Source organism: Sorex fumeus, unplaced genomic scaffold, assembly GCF_029834395.1.
Source record: "Sorex fumeus unplaced genomic scaffold, SorFum_2.1 ptg000054l, whole genome shotgun sequence".
Taxonomy (NCBI): domain Eukaryota; kingdom Metazoa; phylum Chordata; class Mammalia; order Eulipotyphla; family Soricidae; genus Sorex; species Sorex fumeus.
In genome coordinates this window covers 10,928,253-10,949,205 of record NW_026606111.1, presented here as the reverse complement: position 1 = coordinate 10,949,205, position 20,953 = coordinate 10,928,253, and the positions used below count along the sequence as shown (strand labels likewise).

At 38.0% G+C, this 20,953-nt stretch overlaps 1 non-coding gene across 1 annotated transcript; it reads right to left on the bottom strand.

Moving 5' to 3' along the window:
* Positions 1–18,688: 18,688 nt before the first annotated feature.
* On the bottom strand, positions 18,689–18,817 carry LOC130033896 (small nucleolar RNA SNORA77). Its single transcript, XR_008794003.1, has one exon. It is a non-coding gene; the product is annotated as a small nucleolar RNA SNORA77 (small nucleolar RNA).
* Positions 18,818–20,953: the final 2,136 nt, after the last annotated feature.

Genomic DNA, 20,953 nt, shown 5'->3' with positions numbered 1-20,953 from the left:
AGCCATACTGAGTAGCAGGAAAAAAAGGAAAGAAAAAAACCAAAACACCAATTGTGCAGCCAGGAGACATGGGTTCCTGCTATTTGACCTTGAATTAAACTTTAGTTAACTTCTTTGCCTCTTAGCATTCATATCTGTTACTTAGAGAATTTCTCAGAGCTTGGTAGTCAGTAGCCCTAGCTAGATTCCTCTGCAGATATATTTTCATAGATTTTTTCAGATATATTTTGCTTGACCCACTTATATTAAAAAAATTAAAGAAAATGATTCTTCCATCTTAAACTCCCAGCTGCAGTGCATGATTCAGAGTTGTTCTGTATCATTACAATATTTGCTTTAGTGCCTTTAGTCATACTTCATTGTGAATTTAATTTGCATTTTCCTGAAAACTGAAAGAGTAGAAGGTCTTTTCAAAGGGACTTTTTCAAATGTTTCTTAGTCATTTAGACAACTTCTTTTGTGAGATGCCTTCTTGATGCTATTTGGGGGAGTCTCTTTTGTTATTGTTGGAATGTCTGCTTTTTTCTTTTCTTATTGATGTGTTCATAAAATATATACAGATACTCTGGATTCATGTCCTTTGTTGGAAAATAAATTCAAAACATGTTCTTATATCTTGCTTTTTATTCTCTTGAAGGTGACTTTTGACAAATTAAAACAATTAATTTTAGTGAGATGAATTTTTTTAATCTTCTACATAAAGTTAGTGGCTTATTTTAAAATATCAAAAACTCTTTCCTTGCCCTAAAGTTTGGGAATATTCATAATAAAATATTCGTAATTATTTGATATAAAATCATATTAAAAACTTCCATTATCTTTTAGGGACTTAATCTGTGAGCTTTTTGGATTAATCTAACAAATGCATAATATTTTGATAGCCCTTGACATATGTTATGATTCAATAATTTCATTTTATGCTATGTACCTTTTATAATTACATACATTTTTGCACTAAATAATATCTTCAAGAATTTATACAACAGTATTTTTTTATAAATTGAAAGCAAAAATGTATTAGTAAAATGTGGATTATAATATATTTACAAAATGTAAGAGGAGACAGTAAGGAGAAATGAACTAATACAGACTTTAACATGGAAGAAGTCTACAGATATAAAGTGAAAGAAGTTACACTCTAAGAAGTAATGTATGTGTGTTTTTTTACATAAAATGAAAAATAGTAACAATAATTAAAAAGAGAACTTATTAGCAGCTACAATTAAAAAATAAAATAATTAAAAATTAAAAATACATATACATACATACCTGTACATATATACGTATATAAACAGTATATGTATGTGCATAAAATTTTATTTATAAATTTTAAAAAGTAAAATATGAACAAAAATAAAATTAAAAAATTATAATGATAATATTTTGTTGTATATAATATTTTGGGTTGCATCTGATTACTGATAACTTAAACTCAGGAAAAACTGTGTAATTTGTTCTTTCAGATTACCTCTTGAGTCTATTATGATGAGGATTATGATGATATATCTGTTATTTACAAAAGTATTTATATGGCTGGAGCCATAGCACAGCAGGTAGGGCACTTGCCTCACACGCCGCTGACCGGGGTTTGATTCCTCCAACCCTCTCTGAGAGCCCGGCAAGCTACCGAGAGTATCGCACCCACACGGCAAAGCCTGGCAAACTACCCAGGAAGTCTTCGATATGCCAAAAACAATAACAAGTCTCACAATGGAGACATTACTGGTGCCCACTCACTTGAGCAAATGGATGAACAGTGGGTGGACAGTGTTACAGTGTTATCAGTGTTTCAGGCATACGATGTTGCAACACCAATGTCAACTTCCCTCCACCAATGACTCCCAACCCCCAGCCCCCAGCCAACTGCCTCCTTGATTACACATTTTCAAGTTTGTTAATTATTGTTTTGGTTTCATGCTTGCAATATGATTGGATCTGAGGTTTTAGAAATATGCATATACCACACCTCTATACTTAACCAGTGTGCTTAAGGCCCCTGACCATTACCCTTGTTACCTCCCTTTTATCAAGCCACAATAGTCTAAATTATATTTTTTTATCTTCTGAAATTTTAATCACATTTATTGCTGGTTATACAGAAAGTAATATATATATATATTATACATATAATATCTTGATAGTCTATGTAGTCTATGTCATCTCAAAAGGTTATTTAAATTCGTTTAACCTGACCTTTGCTGTATTCTCATAATTATCCTTTAAGTTCCAAAGTTAAGAAAAAGTACTTAGACTTTTCAATCTCTTTGCTTAGAAATATCCAAAAGTAGTGGAGAGTAAAGTACAATTTAGAAAAAAGTATTATAGCAACCATGGTTTTAGAAATCTCAAACAAAAGTCAGTTTTTCATGGGTCAATTTTACCTGAATATAATTATATGTCTTATTAAGATAAACGCATGGGGCATATGAGATTAATAGATCAACAGCCTAGAGATTTTTATAATTATTTCCAAAACTATTATTTTTAACTTCTATTTTCTCTATCATTCTCATTGCCACCTGTATTTGATTTCCACAACTATACAAATATAGATTGCTCTTCTCAAGGATCATTAGCAAATACCATGTTTACCTTGTCTTATTAAAAATATGGATAGATTTCACAGATGAGCATTTTTTCTTTTGGGAATGTATCCTCTATATTCCCTCTGGAAAACATTCTTCTTCTCTTATTATTCTATTAAAGCATGTACTGTTGGGAAGCTGTAGTGAAAGTACAGTGGGTAGGGTGCTTGCCTTGCACACAGCCAACTCGAGTTTAATCCCAAACACCCCATATAGTCCTCTAATCCTGCCAGAAGTGGTCCTTGACCACAGAATCAGTAGTAAGCTCTGAGGAGAAAACATTCCAGTGTTTCTGTATTTTTTTCTTCTTCTAATTTTATTTCTGATGTTGAAGTCATTTAATAATATAGCCATAAATTCTTTGAGAGGAACTATAGTGTACCAATGGTATAGGCATTGGAGACAACAAAAAACAAAGTTTTTAGTCTTCCTTCCTTCCTTCCTTCCTTCCTTCCTTCCTTCCTTCCTTCCTTCCTTCCTTCCTTCCTTCCTTCCTTCCTTCCTTCCTCTCTTCCTTCCTTCCTCCCTTCTCTTGCTTTCTTTGTTTGAGCCATTCTTGTGCTTTGAGACATTACAGTGCTGGGAATCTACCTGGGGTCTTCATGTATAAGGCAAATTCCTTAAACTCTAAACTAACTCTCTGGTCCTAAATAGCATGTTCTTTATGTTATTTTCATGCAGAAGAAGTATGAAGTAATTAAACACAACAGGTTAGAATCTTATATGCACTTTGGAGAAAAATAGTTCAGGTAAAGAAGATTGGAAAAGGATATGCCATAGAGATGCCTCTGGACCCTGTGCCAGGCTGTCTCACTGGGGCAACCCAGAGGAGAACGATGAGTTTTCCTCCCTGCCCCAACAGAACCCTGGTGTCTGAAAACCTCCCGAACTCATATTCCCAGCCATTCTCCACAGTCTTGGATGAGCTTAACCCATGAGTGAATCCGCTGAAAAACCCAGGTATGCAGGACTTGTGACTGAAATCTTCTGGCTCACAAAGAGTGGGGAATGGGCAAGTCCTTTCATCTCCCTGTGTTTCCAATAGTTACACACCAGGAACTGCCTCTGGCTCCACATTAGTTTATTAACCGTCATGATTCAGTAACTCGCAAATAAATTTCTCAGGAAAGATCAACACAGAACAATATGCCATAGAGATGCCCCGGACCCCAAAGTCATCATCCACTTAAAAAAAATTAAGTTAACTTCAGCAGTATTTAAAATTTTAGAATTACTGGACATCTCATACTCTACACCATTGTTGTACCTAGAGTAGTCCACTGCGTTTAATGGGGTGTAAAGTAGAGGACAACCCACCTTCAGGGGTAATATCTATATATATACATAGATATTTTATATATATATGTATATATATATATATATATAAAAGCACGCAAGGCTCAACCTGTTAGTGATCTCTTAAACAAGGGTTTAATGGCTCCATGGTGAAATGCAACAAACTTTACACACTTTCCTCTAAGGAAAATTTTTTGTATCATTTCTAGTGGATTATTCATAACAAGCAATACAAAATAAATTATTTAGGTCCTACTTTATTTAGGGGTCCTGCTTTATTATTTAGGGGCAGGGTTTGAGGAACGGGTGGAATCAATCGAAATATGGTATGGGTTGGTGTAATGGTGTCGGAATTGGTGTTGCAATATTAAATGTAACAAATTATTGGGAACAGTTTTATAAAAATAAAATTGGAAAAAATAAAATAATTTAAAGAAAAGAATATTGGGAAAAAATAAACCTGGTGGTGACAGGGCTAGATCTACCTTATTAAATAAAAATCCAGGACTCTGTGTTTATATATATTATATATATATTATATATTACATATGACTCTGTGTTATATATTATATATATACATATGTGTAAACTCACACAAAGTGGGGCACGGCACACAGCGGCGGTGGCTTTATCTCTCCCGCCGCTCGTGTTCGGTAGTATCACCCTTCTCCTGCCCCGGGGAGGTCGATGGCAATGGTCAGGCGGAGGAAGGAAAGGAGGGCCAGACTGGTTGGTATTAGTAGCAGTTTATTTCATTCCTTTCTCCATCTACACCAGTCTCTCTTGTCTGTCTCTGCTTCCGTCTCTGCTCTCCCTGCCCAATCTACAGTCTCATTATATCTCTCTCCAAGAGGAATTGGGGGAACAATTACACATACTGTCTCAATCAATAGGGGTAAAAATCAATAGGTGTAGAAATCTTAGCCTCAGGGAAGGCCACTCCTAGGACAGATCCTTTCGCAGCAGGAGGACCCACCCTAGAGCGGAATCCCAAGGGTGTGTCTCTCCTCTCCTTGTCGGACAAGCATATAAGAATATATAATATAAACCATTTTGTATGGATACAGTAAGAAATATCTTAAACTTATAGAATTGCTCTCCTAGGGCCATCTCAATCTCAGACTACAGTGCTCAGGCCAGATAGTCTTTCCCACCCCTAGCAGTATCCTAGTCTCGTCGTTACCTTTGGATCATGACAGCGTTTGTCTATGATCAAACTCTTAACTTATAGTTAAGAATCGTGGCTCTTTGGCCTGGCCCATTTCGATGCCAGGGTAGCTCACTGCTTGCCCTGGGTCCATTCAGTCCCTCGTCGGGACCCTACTTTTGGGGTGTTAGGAACTAAGGGCAACTGAGGCTTAAGTCAAGAAAGCAGATGCCCGGTAATGAATAATATTCAAAGCCAATCAAATCCTAAGTTACAAAGCATAATGTTAACGGTCTTCCTGTATCTATACAAAAAGGATATTACTTTAAGGTAAACTGTTCATAAGGCATAAGGAGAGGAGAAAGGCAATGTTTCACTCATACATATAAAATCATAGATTTCTGGGAAACTGATCTTACAAATTAACAAAGTCTGATTAAGGGGAAACCTGATTAACTGGGTGGGAATGAGAGCATAAGGAAGACTGTTTACAGATAAACACAATAGAAGTGGAAGTGCTTCAGGAGCACTGTGATGGGTGTAACCAGATTGATGGGTGTAACCAGATAAACCTAAGCTTCTTGTGGAAGAAGGCCCTGTTTGGCTAGGGCCTGATGTCCGCTGTAGTCTCACCAGAATCAAAGGCCTTTTTTCAATCAATGAACGTTAGACAGAACAGCATCTTGAACTCCAGAGAAAATGTACTATATGTATGCATTATATATGTATTATATATATTATATTTAATGATAATACAAAAACAGGTGATATTCTTTATTTTTTCACCTCATAATAGTTATAAAATTACTTTGTATAGTTATAGTTTTAGTATAACTTTATAGTATCACTGAATATGAGATTAGTTCAAATTCCTGTAGATTTACCCATTAAATATTGTTTATTTTTTTTTAGTTAGTGATTTTAGGACACAATAATACCTTTGAGGCAAAGTTCAATTTATTCATAAAGCAAGAGTTATAACATTAAAGAACTAGTTAAAGATTGTCACAAATATTTGAAGATTAGTCATATATTTAGTAATAGAGTTTCTGTTTGAGCAAATAGTATTTAATTGCTTTGCAAAATAACTCTTCCCATTTAGACTCAGATATAAAACAATATAACAATATTAATGGAGGTATATTTTAAAGCAGAAATGAGATAATTTCAGCATTGATTTTTCTCACAAGTGAATAAAGTATGCATTCTGCCTTTAAATTTTTAATTCTACACTCCCAGGAAGTATGAAAGAAACTTATGCTAAATAGTTGAATAGATTCAGTTGTTACAGATCGGAAATTTCAAAAGATCCATTAACAGAAGAAAAAATTATTTGGAAATGGGTCCATTTTTTAGGGCAGGACTGGAATTATCCAGGGAAATTGTGTTATATGAGAACTTTTACTACAGGTATTACATAAAATGTCAATATTTTAATATTTAAATATGCATTTTGTTACCTTGAAGAATTCATAATCAAACAAGGAATGAAATAAACATTCCATTCCAATAAAAATGGTAACTAAGTTTTTTTTTAGTAAATAAGATAGAAGATCATTTAACCCAATCTCAAAGAAGTAGCTCTCTCTCTTTTTTTTCCCCTTTTGGGTCATACCCGGCCTTGCACAGGGGTTACTTCTGGACCATACACTCAGGAATTACTCCTGGTAGTGCTCAGGGGACCATATGGGAAGCTGGAAATCAAACCCATGTTAGCCGCATGCAAGGAAGGCAAACGCCCTACCCGCTGTGCTTTCACTCCAGCCCCTAAGTAACTCTCTTGAGGTTAGGAAAGTCCTCAAAGTAATATTAATTATATTTTTAAGTATAAAGAAAAGCAGAAAAGAGACGTAGAAAAGAATGATCTGTACATTTCAAACAGTAAAAACAACTTGGTTGATGGACTGAGAGAAAATGACGTGTTTGGACAAGTGTGTTTCACTGGTTAGAATGTGATACTATTTAAGATGGAAAATAACTTCTAAAAGATAAGGTTCCAGGACTAACTAATCTTCATATCTGAACATTCTCTTCTTTACGTAGACCAAAGGCATCTCCTTAAGGATATTTTTGTCTTGGCTTTCTTGAAAGAGAGTGCTCTGAGAAATCCCCGAGTCTCCAGCCACCCACTTTGGAGAGGAGATAAAATTCAAGTTATAAGACTATCTGCTGGCCTTTATTGGTTTTGCAGAATCCTCCCCTGTTAGTTTAAATATTTCTTTCTACAGTCTCTTTATTCAAATACTAACAAGTTAGAACATACACTAAAAATGATACTTTACTGTTGCAAAGACTGTAATAATAAGATTACACATTTCAACACATAAATATGACACCTTCAAAAAAGAATTTCAATCCGTCTCTAATAATCGCATTGGAAAAAACTGAAATTTGAACTCCTTCTCCTTTTAGTTTTCTCATGCTTTAGGGGAAAGTATGCTGCACTTAAATGGAAAATTATCCTTTGATCTTTAGTGAGTACAGATATTCTGTACCTCATTTATGCTTAAGACAATGCAACGTGTTTGTTTTGTCATTAATACTAATCCTGCTTTGATTTCTTTGAACTGCTGGCAACAGGTAATTCAACTTAAGTCTTTTCTAGATAGGTTTTGTTCTTTGTTATATGATGAAATTTCTCTGGTGTTAACACCTAAAAAGATTGTCTACTTTCTCTTTCCTCTTCTAATTATCGGATATATTGTTAGACTTTATCCAGGAAGCCAATATAACATTTGAATTAAAGAAGATACTAATTTAAGCAGCTTGTGAGCTTTCTTAAAAAGAGAAGCTTAAAAAAATGACCATCGAAAGTTAAACCCTAACTTCTAGGATAAAACATGCATATCAGAAAATAGCATCTAGAAATCTAGAATGAATTATTCTTTATATCACATTTGAAGCAATTCTGTCTTGCAGACATACTGAAACTTTCCATGTAAAATATTTTGCAAATATATTACATTCTGCGTTAACCTAGCAATGATTTGGCAAAACATGCTGTGGCGAGCATGGATAAATATATTTTTATATTTCCATAAGCCCTTTCTATTTGCAATAATAAAAATTTAACCAATTTCAAAATTAAATGTTATTTATACAATTTTCCAGTCATTATATATTTGGCAAATCCCTGGGAAATTCCTAGATATCACATCTGGTAGATGTAGATGAAATTCATTACACTGTCTTCTAAGCATATGTGTTTGCCAAAGCTTTGATATAACAAGCACTTATTTCCGATGGCTGCTCTGTCATTCATTCTTTGCCAGTTCATAAGTGCTTCCTTCTCTAGTGAACTATATTTCCGTTGGCATTTGAAACATTGGCGAGCATGTCACTGTATGTTAAAATATGATGCAGGGAGATAACTATCACTCCAAAATGGCAAAGTGAGAGTTTCGGTTTACAGAAAGTTGTTGAGCTAAAAATCAACAGAGGACACTTCACTTTAGGGAGGGAATTCTAACAAAGGAAGGAAGTACATGTACATTTCTAAAGGGCCACTCAGTGAGTATTTGATTACAGACAAAAATAGGCTTACTTAAAAGGTCTTTTATAAGGGGGAAGATAGGAGTCAGACAGTCTGATAACAGTAAAACTTCTGCATTCTACTTTGGAATTTCTCTTTAAGCAACTGGAAAATGTTCTATAGTTTTCTTCAAGTGGACTTGTAAGCAAATGGTTATCACAGTGGCTATTTGCAGATATGACTTAGGTGCTAGAAAGAAGGACTGACAAGGAAATGACTTGCTTCACAAGTGATCTTAAACAATGAATACAAGATGTCCTTTGTTAACTTGTCTTTCTTTCTAGGCATGTGTTTTAAAGAGTCAACTTGTGTCACTGAAGTAATGGATGCTTATAGAACGTTTTGTGTGCAAGAATAGGATAATAAAATCTGTAGCAGATGGGAATGAATGTATGAAAAATATATAATGAATAAGTGTGAAATGCATAAAATAATGTCTCTGCATATATGCAAATATAAAAATTTTCATTGGAATGCTTATATATATATATGATTTACAATGCATACACATATTCTAGTCTAAACTATAAGGTATGTATCACTAGTCAGATGATAAAAGTTAACTTTAGAATATATGCCATCAGTAACTAAGTTTGACCTGACCATTTTTAATCCAAATAGACTATCAAAGAGCGTAAAGTCTATTTGTCTCAATTTTTATTTTTAAAAATTCCCTTTAATTGTACATACTTGCCAAATCTTACAGAAAAAGGTTCTTTTTGAGTCTGTGTTGCGTTTTACATAAGTATTTATTATAAAATCTTTTATAATGCTGCAACATGTATATATGTGTCTATTTGTGTGCAATAGTTATGATTATTTTAATGTTAAGGGCTGAGGAAATCTCATGGGTGGCATGTTGAATTTTAACAAGTTAGTAATGCCTATGAATATAACTAGATATGAACTAGCTAGCTAAATGAGACTTGACTTGACACTTGAAATGCAATCACGAATCATGACCATCCTGTTATTCGTCGATTGCCTCGAGCAGGCCCCAGTAACGTCTCCTTCATCCTACCCCTGAGATTTTTAAGAAAGTGCTATATAAAAGGCTCTTTAGGAGAATGAGACCCATCATTGTTACTGGTATTTGGCATAATGGGTACGCCACGGGGACTTTGCCCAAAGTAGGAATGAGATAATAAGATGTCATAATAAGATGTCGCGCAGCCGCGAATGCGGCCACGCGGTTCCGGGAGCTGGTTTTTATAGTCTCTGAGTCTTGGCCGTTGATGGGATTACACAGCACCAGGGGGGCAGTTGGTGGGTGTTACCCCCGCCTACTGGAATTCTCCTACTGGAATTCGGAGGATCTGGGTGGAGGATGCTCAGCCCCGATCCGAGTAGGCTTGGAGATCTCAGCCCCGGGCGGGACCCGCTTGCCTTTGTTCCTCTGCCAGTACCTTTAGGTGTGTGGAGAGTGGTCTCAGCATGGTGATAGCTGGTCCTGGAGGTCTTCGGCTGCTGGAGCCCTGGTCGGGGCGGGGAGAAAAGCTCAACCCTCTCCCCTCCAAGGGGCCCCGACGAGAACAGCCAGGCGTGGGGGCAGGAGACTGCAATGAAATGCAATGCTATCATAAATTATTTTAGATTCACAGGAAAATTCTACTAATACCAGTGCCAAAACAACCTGTCTAGTAAATAAAACAATTGTCAATTTAATGAAGATATCAGTCAAATTTGATATTTACTTCTACCTAGAAAATTAAATAAAATATCTAAATAGAATTCAGTTGCATATTGAGGATATACAAATCAAACATTTTTTACATTAAAATTAAAATCTTTTTTATCTCCCATTGTGAATACTGAATCAAGTAACAAGGAATATGGCGGTGGGACTGCAGATACAATGCAGTGGGTAAGGAGTTTGCATTCTATGTGGCTGACCTGAGTTCTATCCCAAGCTCCATTTATGGTCTCCTGAGCACTGGGATGGGAAGAAGACCGGCAGGGCATTCGGGACAAAGAGCCAAATCAAACATTTTAAAACTTAATATAACCATACCAATTGAATGTTACCATGGAATTTTTAAAAAGTACCAAAATATTGGGTTAGGAGTTAGAGTGATAGTATAGTAGGTGGGGTCCTGCCTTACACATGGCAAACCTGGATTCAATCCAAATCACCGCAGAGAGTCCCTCAAACCTACTGGAGTGATCCCTGAGTACAGAGCCATTTGGGTCTAAATCTAATCTCTGAAAAAAATGATTTATCAGACTTTCATCCATTCTGATTGAATCAGCCCTACCTAAATACAGCTTTGTTAGATCCCATTTTTAAAGCTCTATAAATGTTACTATCACTATCACTATCACCCCGTTGTTCATCAGTTCGCTCAAGCGGGCCCAGTAAAGTCTTCATTCGTCCCTGTCACGTGCTAGTGTAGCCCGATGACATATTGGGGGCTCCTTCAGGATCAGGAGAATGAGGACCATTCATTGTTACTGTTTTTTGACATATTGAGTGTGCCACGGTTAGCTTGTCAGGCTCTGCTATGCAGGCGGGATACTCTCGGTAGCTTGCCAGGCTCTCCGAGAGGGATGAAAGCTTTTGGGGAAGCCTCTAATCATCTTTACAGGTGTTCCTAGTCAGGCATATAGGCGAGTATGATACTCTCAGTAGTCTGCTGGTTTCTCTGAGGGTGAGAACTAGAGAATAAGAGGTGGTGCGGCCTCATTCATGATAATCTCCTGCCCCTGTGCCTGGCTGTCCTCACTGGGGCCCCTGAGATCTCAAGCTTCTGGGAGCTTGGTTTTAGAGTCTCTGGATCCTGGCCGTTGATGGGGTTACACAGAAGTTGGTGGGTGTAATTGTCTAGCTACTGAAAGGTGTGAGAACTGGGTGGAGGAGGCCCAGTCCCGAACCGAGCAGGCTTGGAGATCTCAGCTCCGGGTCCCGCACACCTGGGTTCCTCTGCTGGTTCCTCGTCCAAGCGTGTGGAGAATGGTCTCAACATGGCTTTGACTGGGTCCTGGAGGTCTTCAGCTGTTGGGTCTCTGCTCAGGGTGAAAAGGGAAACTCAATCTGCCCTCCTCCAAGGAGCTCCGGTGAGGACAGCCAAGCACGGGGGCAGAAGACTCTGCCTTGTTCTCTTCCAGAAGCTTGGTTTGTTACAGAGAGGGGGATATTAAAGCATAAACAGTGACATGGTTACTGCATTAATTAAAAAAGCAATGTCTTATATAAAAGTTGGAACTTGTTTGGTGGAAAATATCATTTGGTGTTTTGTTCATTTTTTTTTTTTTGGTAATTATTTGTTAGTGACTTAAATCATTTAAAAATTTTGACCAATTTCCAAGTGATTCTCATATTCTGAAATATTTTACTGGAAAAAAATAAACACCTCATGACTTAGTATTCTAATACTATATACTTGAGTCTTTCAAAAATCATGTAAGTTCTAAAATAAGCATTAGTTAGACATGACACAGTGAGAAAACTGTCACTGTCACTGTCCTCCCGTTGTTCATTGATTTTCTCGAGCGAGCCCAGTAACATCTCCATTGTGAGAAGACTTGTTACTGTGTTTGGAATATCTCATACATCACGGGTAGCTTGCCAGGCTCTCCGAGAGGGGCGGAGGAATCAAACTCGAGTCAGCCAGGTTGTCTGCATGCAAGGCAAATGCCCTACCTGCTGTGCTATTGGTCCAGTCCATGAGAAATCTACTTATCAATATTTATAAAAGAAATGATGGAGTAAGAACTGAACTTGACAATTCAGCCCAATCAAGAAGCTCAACCAATAAATTTCTCAGAGTGAGTTAAACCCGTGGTTTAATTCATATCCATGGAGCAGTGCCAGTTTACTGGTTTTAGAAGAATAAACATGGTCACGTTCCTCCCATTGTTCATTGATTTTGCTCGAGCGGGCCCAGTAACGTCTCCATCATGAGACTTGTTGTTACTGTGTTTGGCATATCGAATATGTCACGAGTAGCTTGGCAGGCTCTGCCGTGCGGGCGAGATACTCTCGGTAGCTTGCCGGGTTCTCCGAGAGGGGTGGAGGAATCGAACTCAGTCGGCCATGTTGGCCACTTCTAAGGCAAATGCCTTACCGCTGTGCTTTCGCTCCTAAAAAGAAAAAAAAAAAGGAAAATTTCCCAAAATCTGATACTTCAATGCATCAAAGCTACAAATTTTTCAAAGCAAGCAAATCAGATTTTTGATTAAAAATTCCCTCCTCCACACTCCACCTCCCTCTGGTACTTTCACAAACAACCTCTTTGCTATGTGGTCTTCATGGACGGTGGTGATGATCAACTCCATCAGTTTAGTGGGACAGTGTGCCCTGAATCTCCACGAGGTATAAGCACCTGCAGCACTGTGTCACTATCACGCAAGTGCAGTACTGTGGGATCGTGGGGTTGACTGCTGAATTTCTTGGCGGCACACAGGGAAGTTGCCTTTAAATTCATGCAACAAAGCTTTTACACTATCAGACTTCTGTTGAGCTGCTAGCTAATAAACACTGGGCTTTCTCACCTGTACTTAAGCTTATGACAAGTGCTGCCTGACACTCTCCTTGTAGTATCACTTTGTATTTATTTTAAAAGTCAGAGAATTCCTGGGGCTATAGCATTGGGTGATCCAAGTACCTTACAATTAATTGGGATTCTCATGTTAAGCACTCTCCCCTCCATTAGGACATGGCAGCTTCAGTTATGCATAGAGGGATTTTAAAGGCGTAATTTATTGTCCGAAAATAAATTTCAATTTGTCTTCAAGTAATCCAAATTTCTAACATTATAATATTAAAGTACCTGGTATGTGGTTGGCATTCTAAAGAAGCCCTGAGTTTGGGAAATTTCCTAATCCTTATAGGAAGGTGCATATTTTAAAAGGTTGTACATTGATGGATAGAGTACTTCCTTTTTTTTTTAATGAGGTATTCACTTATTCTTGTTACTATTGAGCTTTAACCATAGTAATTATGCTAATTATACTATTAATCTTCTATTACATACACCATAGTATACCTCATTTAAGCAGATCAGTTAGTCTCCAAATTTGCTAAGAAAAATAAGAATATATTATTTGAACAAACTCAAATTACTATTTTGGTAGCTAACTATTGTTCAATCTATATTTTGCTTCTCTGATGCTTTCTGGGTTCAGATGAAAAATCTCTGTTTTCCCTTCAAAGGATCTACTGTATTTTGACCCATCTTCCTGTTAGTTTTATATTTCATAAGTTATCTTCCATCGTTCCAGTTTCCAACATTTCAATTACTATTTGATACTTTCCAAAACATTATAAATAACCTTGGTATTTACCTCAGTTGACAATATTAAGGAAAGTAAAAATAGCACTATCACCACAGAAAAGAAAGACAAAAATAATGCCAAGGTTCTGACCTTAATCTGACCCAAGTCCCTACCCTTTATTCAATATAATATCTTCCCTGTCTCCATTTCTCATTGTCCAGTCATCTTGAACCTACTAAAATTTATCTTCTATATCTGTGACTTTATTGAGTTTACATACTATATTTATCCCAGAGGACCTTTATATTTTTTTCTGCTTCTCCTGAACATATGAACTACTTACTCTAAATGGATCATTCAAAAGTTTCAATCTGCAGATTTTGTCCTGTGCATTTATTTGCGAATATCTCTATGCTTCATGTATGTCTCAAACTGAATATTAAACATCATTTTTTTCACATCAGATCTACTTTTCAAACACAAACCTGAGTCAAAGTTGCACACTTTATCAAATAAACTTATCCTAAATATGAATATCAAACTAGACAATTTGCTTTTTTTCCCTATATACTAATTAGCCTTCAGGTCTTGATGATATATGAAGTGTATTAAATCCAATAAAATATCAGTTTCTATTAGTCTTCTACCAATGGTTTCAATTGCCATCATGTGAAAGAAAGTTGAAAATGAAATCAGAGATTATTCAATAGAATAGAGCACATACTTTGCATGCAGGAGGCCCAGGTTCATTCCCTGTCACTACATATGTCCCTTGGGCACTTTCAGAAATAATCTTGAAGAAGCCTTTGAGAAGCCCAGTTTAGCTCCTGAGCACAACCAGGTATGGCTTATAGAATGGAAAAAAAAGTAAAGAAAAGAAAAACATCAGTGTCAATGCAGTCTTTCTGAAACATTAATAGTTCTTCTGGCTATGACCTGCCTGAGACCATCTAGTATCTATACTGCTTACATACAAGATAACCACACACAAATGATACTGAATATTGAACAACATGAATCATTTTTGTCTGTGCTTTGATGTCATGACACAATATTGTATCAGTCTTCCATAAAATATGCCCATTACTTTTGTTTTGTATCCCGAGTACAATTCATTTTGTAGCTCATCTCAAAACATCAATTGACAAGATACAATAGAAAGTAATTTTCAGATCTTGAACGTGGCCCAACATTTAAAGAGTTGTTGAATTTAGTCAAGTTTTTAAGGTCTATGTAATTCTTTTTTATCTACAAAATAAGGATATTTATACTTTTGTAATTATGTTTGTAGTAAATAGGGAAATATCATGATCACGACCACCTTGTTGTTCATCGATTGCCTCGAGCAGGTGCCAGTAACGTCTTCTTCGTCCTAGCCCTGAGATTTTTTTTTTTTACAGTGCCATATTCAAGGCTTTTTCAGGGTTAGGAGAATGAGACCCATCACTGTTACTGGTATTTGGCATATTGGGTATACCACGGGGAGTTTGCCAGACTCTCTGGATCCTGGCCGTTGTTGGAGTTACACGGCAGTTGGTGGGTGTAACTGTCTAGTTACTGGCAGATCCAGTCCCAAACCATGCAGGCTTGGAGATCTCAGCCCCGGGTCCCACACACCTGGGTTCCTCTGCCAGTTCTTTTATGTGTGAGGCTCATCCAAGTGTGTGGAGAGTGGTCCCAGTATGGCCTTGGCTGGGCCCCGGTGGTCTTCAGCTGTTGGGCCCTGGTGGAGACAGTCAGGCATAGGGTAGGAGACTCTGCCTTGTTCTCTCCCAGGAACTGAGTGTGATAATCTCTGGATCCTGGCCGTTGTTGGAGTTACACGGCAGTTGGTGGGTGTAACTGTCTAGTTACTGGCAGGTCCAGTCCCAAACCATGCAGGCTTGGAGATCTCAGCCCCGGGTCCCACACATCTGGGTTCCTCTGCCAGTTCTTTTATGCGTGAGGCTCATCCAAGTGTGTGGAGAGTGGTCCCAGCATGGCCTTGGCTGGGCCCCGGTGGTCTTCAGCTGTTGGGCCCTGGTGGAGACAGTCAGGCATAGGGTAGGAGACTCTGCCTTGTTCTCTCCCAGGAGCTGAGTGTGATAATCTCTGGATCCTGGCCGTTGTTGGAGTTACATGGCAGTTGGTGGGTGTAACTGTCTAGTTACTGGCAGGTCCAGTCCCAAACCGTGCAGGCTTGGAGATCTCAGCCCCGGGTCCCACACACCTGGGTTCCTCTGCCAGTTCTTTTATGCGTGAGGCTCATCCAGGTGTGTGGAGGGTGGTCCCAGCATGGCCTTGGCTGGGCCCCAGTGGTCTTCAGCTGTTGGGCCCTGGTGGAGACAGTCAGGCACAGGGTAGGAGACACATATAGGGAAATATATGTATATGAATATAAAAAGTACATCTCAGAGTCATTAAAAAATGAGTTATCTCTTTTTTTCACTAGGAGTAAACTTTCTATATATACTTTTGGAAATTTCCATATGATCTTAACAAAATAACTTAGAATATCATCCTCTTCATTTTCTTATCTGTAAAGAATAAGTGAAACAGCAAAATGTTTTGAAAAATTTAAACCAATAACTTGTGGTTATTACTCTAAGAATTAGCCATATTCTGGTGAATATGGCACTTATTTTCTCTTTTAATTATAGTCACATATGCAAATGTTTTACCTTTACAAAATGATAGTGATTTATAAAATATATTAGTTTGATGAGTAAATCTCAAGTTTTCAGAATATAGTTAATATTGATTAGTAATAGTAACTTTTAATTTTAATTTCCCTTTTTCTTATTTAATTATTAAGATGAAGATATAAAGTTGAGTCAACAGGGGAAGAGTTAACTAGTGAAATGTTGGAAAGAAGCAGGATCTTGCTGACACAAAAGGAAAATCACCTCTTTCATGATTAATCGAGGTGGTCAGGGAGCCTAGTGAGACTCAAAGCACAGGATAAAGCTTTCAGGGAAACTTTGAAGATCAAATCAGCTTAGAATGGAGAGCAAAAAATTCTCAGTGAAGCTAACAAAAGAAAGATTCAAGATGAAGAATGATAAAACTTAGAGAGAACTTATGTGGTGTGTGTGTGTGTGTGTGTGTGTGTCTGCGCACGTGCAGATCACCCAATCTATACTTAAACACATCTTGGAATGTTCTTCCCAAGTAACAAATTTTTAGACAGTGGCATATATTACATACAATTTCAGCTGTATAGTAGTTATCACATAGTAAAATTGCTGTTGGATGTATTTTTTAACTATCTACAATAAAGTCTTCAAAATATAAATACTGTATTCTAAATTGTGAAACTATTATACCAATTGATTTAGCACTGTAATTTTTGAACAGGGAATACTGGTAACACTGCTTGAGGAGTTCATTTCCCCTCACTGCTCTGCTTTTTAATGATGTTTAGGGGCTATCAGAGTTCACCTGATGATGCTGATAGTGGACCTGCAGTGCTCAGTATGAAGTTCAAGGCCTCACACATACTAAGCACATGCTCTAGTTAAGCTCTCTTGTGAGGTCCAGTACGACTTTGTAACAACTGTTCCTGTCCTGTTTGTGTTCACCAAATATAATTAAGAAGACTTCCACTACCCTGTGACAGTTTGGCTTCAGCCTAATACTATTGGTGTAGGAGAGAAATGAGCCAAATAGTTATGTTCTCTCTCCTAGTTAAAAAACTACTTTCTATTGCTTATACTCACAGGAACATTTTCTTGGAAAAATTCACAAATGGCTTATAGGCTAAGTTAGCATTACTTAAAAATTACTTATTTTTTTAATATCACCAGTTTGTAATCACCAAAATAGACACATGCCCACTGATCAGATGATAGGATACTGTGAACTGTTCAATTGAGAAAAATCCTACTGAGATAAATTCAACAGAGAATTTACGAGTTTAGTTTCTGGTTGGCTCCCCATTGACAAATTTTAAAAGAGCCACAGAACACATATCAAGATTTAGCAGGAAATATACTGTGGATTTAACCATTAGATGAAATCTAGTTGGAACATACACCTACCTTCTTAATCTGTGGACAGGATTTTGATTTTGAAAATAAAATGTAAGACTTACTCTTTAAGACCTGTCTTTATAATATAGTTTAATAAAACAAGTGAGTTTGGAAAAGTTGTCATTTATAATCTAAACTGTTTTTCTGAAGGTTTCCTATACTAATTAACTAATCATCAAGAAATAAGACTCAGTAAGACTTACTCAGGCATAAATTTTGTTGGTGGAAATTCTACCAGTTTTAATACTAAAGTAGTTTTCATAATAATTACCGAGAACAAAAAGTGGATTATAGACAGAGATCTTTCACTTATAGACTTAAAATGTGAAGGAAAGAGCTCATTCTACACTTAGAAGCCTAGAAATGAGAGTTTATAAGATAAATATGGCTTCTATGCCTCTATGTAAGAGGAATGTGATTACAAAAGTATAATCTTCTCTAGGCTGTTTTTCACTGGATTTTGCATATACATGGTACATAATGGTGTAACTTTAGAATTTATTTCAACAACAAACATGTTTTCTTACTATGTTCAAGGAAAGTGATACAGTAACAAATGAGCAGTTAAACAGATTCCCAGATGTGAAGGTTTTGATTCTTTTTAAAAAATTATACTATGCTAAGGAAAAAAGTCATAAATAAGGCTCTTTTAGCGGGAAGCATCATCTATATTGAAAGGCACTTTTTAAAGAATAAAACTTGTCAGGTAATACTTCAATTCTGAAAATTCGATTCTGAAAATCTAAAGAGGAAACAGGAGGTTTCAGAATAGAAGCACACGTAAATAAAGACATATGTAAAGATGTGGAAAATAATTCAAAGCTCAGTTTGTTTTCATAAAAATTGCAGGACTAAAGTGATATCATCTGTTTCTGAGGGTTTTTTTCTGTTGCTGTTTTGTTTTTTTTCAAGCCCCGGGCAACTCAGCTTACTTTGACAGGTCAAAGTGGTCCTAGCCCGTGGGGATGTTTCTGTCACAGACAGGAAAAGACACCAGCACTTGAGGCTGCAGCAGGGTGCAGAGTGAGTCTGCATCTGGAGGGTTTTGAGACATGAATGATAAAAAAAACAGTAATCTATATCTCATGACAGAGAGAGATAGTACACGAGAAAAGGAACTTGCTTTGTATGTCATTCGCCTGTGTTTGATTCCCACACTGCATATGTTCTCCCAAGCCCTGCCAAGAGTGGTCCCTAACAACAGAGCCAGAAGTAAGCCCCTGAGTAAAGCTGACTGTGGTCCCCAAATAAAACAAAAATAATAATCTATACCTTCTTATATTTCTCTGCTTATATCATTCCTCCCCATGCCCATTTCATGCCCCAGCTCACATCTAGGTAGAAATCTGTGACTCAGCATCAAAGTGTAAAAGAACCAAGCCAGAGAGATAGTACAGTGAGTAAGGCACTGCACAGAGCATGTAGCTTCTATTGCTGGCACCACATATGATCCCTAGAGTCCAGACATGAGTGAACCTGATTAAACCCTGAACACAGCCAGGTGTGGCACCAAGACAAACAAAATCAATCAAACATAATAAATATAATGGAGGTAACAACATGTCTGTTCTACCTTTAGAAATACTCACAATTTTTACTTTTGGGGGTAGGGCGTTTGCCTTACAAGCGGCCAACATGGCCGACCCGAGTTCGATTCCTCCGCCCCTCTCGGAGAGCCCGGCAAGCTACCGAGAGTATTTGATATGCCAAAACACAGTAACAACAAAGTCTCCAATGGAGACATTACTGGGCCCGCTCGAGCAAATCGACGATCAACGGGAGGGCGCTCATACATACTGTTGAGAACACAAAACTGTAAGAAAGATGACAGCCTTGCGTGTGATTAGTAAAATTACATAGACAGAGTTCCTGAGAGAACATGCAGACAGAAAGCCAGCCATTCACCACTAAGTAAGTACTCAGATGACTTCACCCCCAGCTGACAACTGAATCCAACTCCATGTTGGCAGAGTGAAGGTGGATTTTTTTGCATTACAGAGTTTTTGAGAATTGCATAGAATATTTATATTCAAAACTCAGACATTTAAAAGTTAGAGGTTAGAGTGAAGAAATCTGACTGGTGGGCACCTCAATCCCAGAGAATTCTCCGGGCCCCATACCGAGCTGATATTGCCGGGAGGTCCCAGATGGGGTACGTGCTGCCTCCCTGCCTTCTCCAGAGGCGACCATGAGCTTCTACAAGCATGGCTCCAGTATGTGGGCACCAGGACTATTCTTCAGAACCTTGCAGCCGCTTATGCGACCATGCAACTTTTCCTGATATGCAAAGTGAGCAATGGAAAGTAAATGATCTAGCATCTGTCCCTGGAAGGCAGGCTTGAAATGCAGTGGGAAAAATCGAGCAAAATATAATGCCCAAGAGAAATGCATCTGGACTGTGCATTAAACTACGGCACCATGCCACCCTGGCATGGTGGCCATCATCTTTCAGAACCCAATGGACAGCCAGGTATGAGACTGGCTCAGCCAGTGATGAGACACTCGGGACCTCATGGTATGTGGGGTGGAATTGGTCCTTCTCCCTGTCCTGACAAGGCCCCGAGTTGCCAAACATGAATGTCTCTTCTGGCTCCTGAATGGCCATGATCCCAGAGGCACACAAACCATCTCGGATACCACCAGCTTTTGGCAGAAATGCATCTGGACTATGGCACTGTGCCGCCCCAGGAGAGGAAGAGTGTTTGTCCCTTACTTTTCCCCCTGGCGTCGGCAGCATGGTGGCCACCATCTTTCAGAGCCTAATGGTCAGCCATGTATGAGACTGGAGTGAGGAGGCATGAGGGGCCTAATGGGATGGGGTGTGGAACTGACCCTGCACCCAGCCCTGACAAGGCCTCGAGTTGTGGCCCACGAATGCCTCTTCCAGTTCCTGAATGACCATGATACCAGAGGCACGCAAACCAACCTCAGAACCCAGTGAATATTGTCAGCAATTCCTCCAGAATTATTACTGAAATATCAGAAATCCAAAATTGCATGGCCACAATAGTGGCCGTGCGGCATCATAAGCTATTCTTAATCAACAATCGCAATCATGATCACAACCATCCTGTTGTTTGTCGATTACCTCAAGCAGGCCCAGTAACGTCTCCTTCGTTCTAGCTCTGAGATTTTTTAATAAGTGCCATATTAAAGGCTCTGTCAGGGT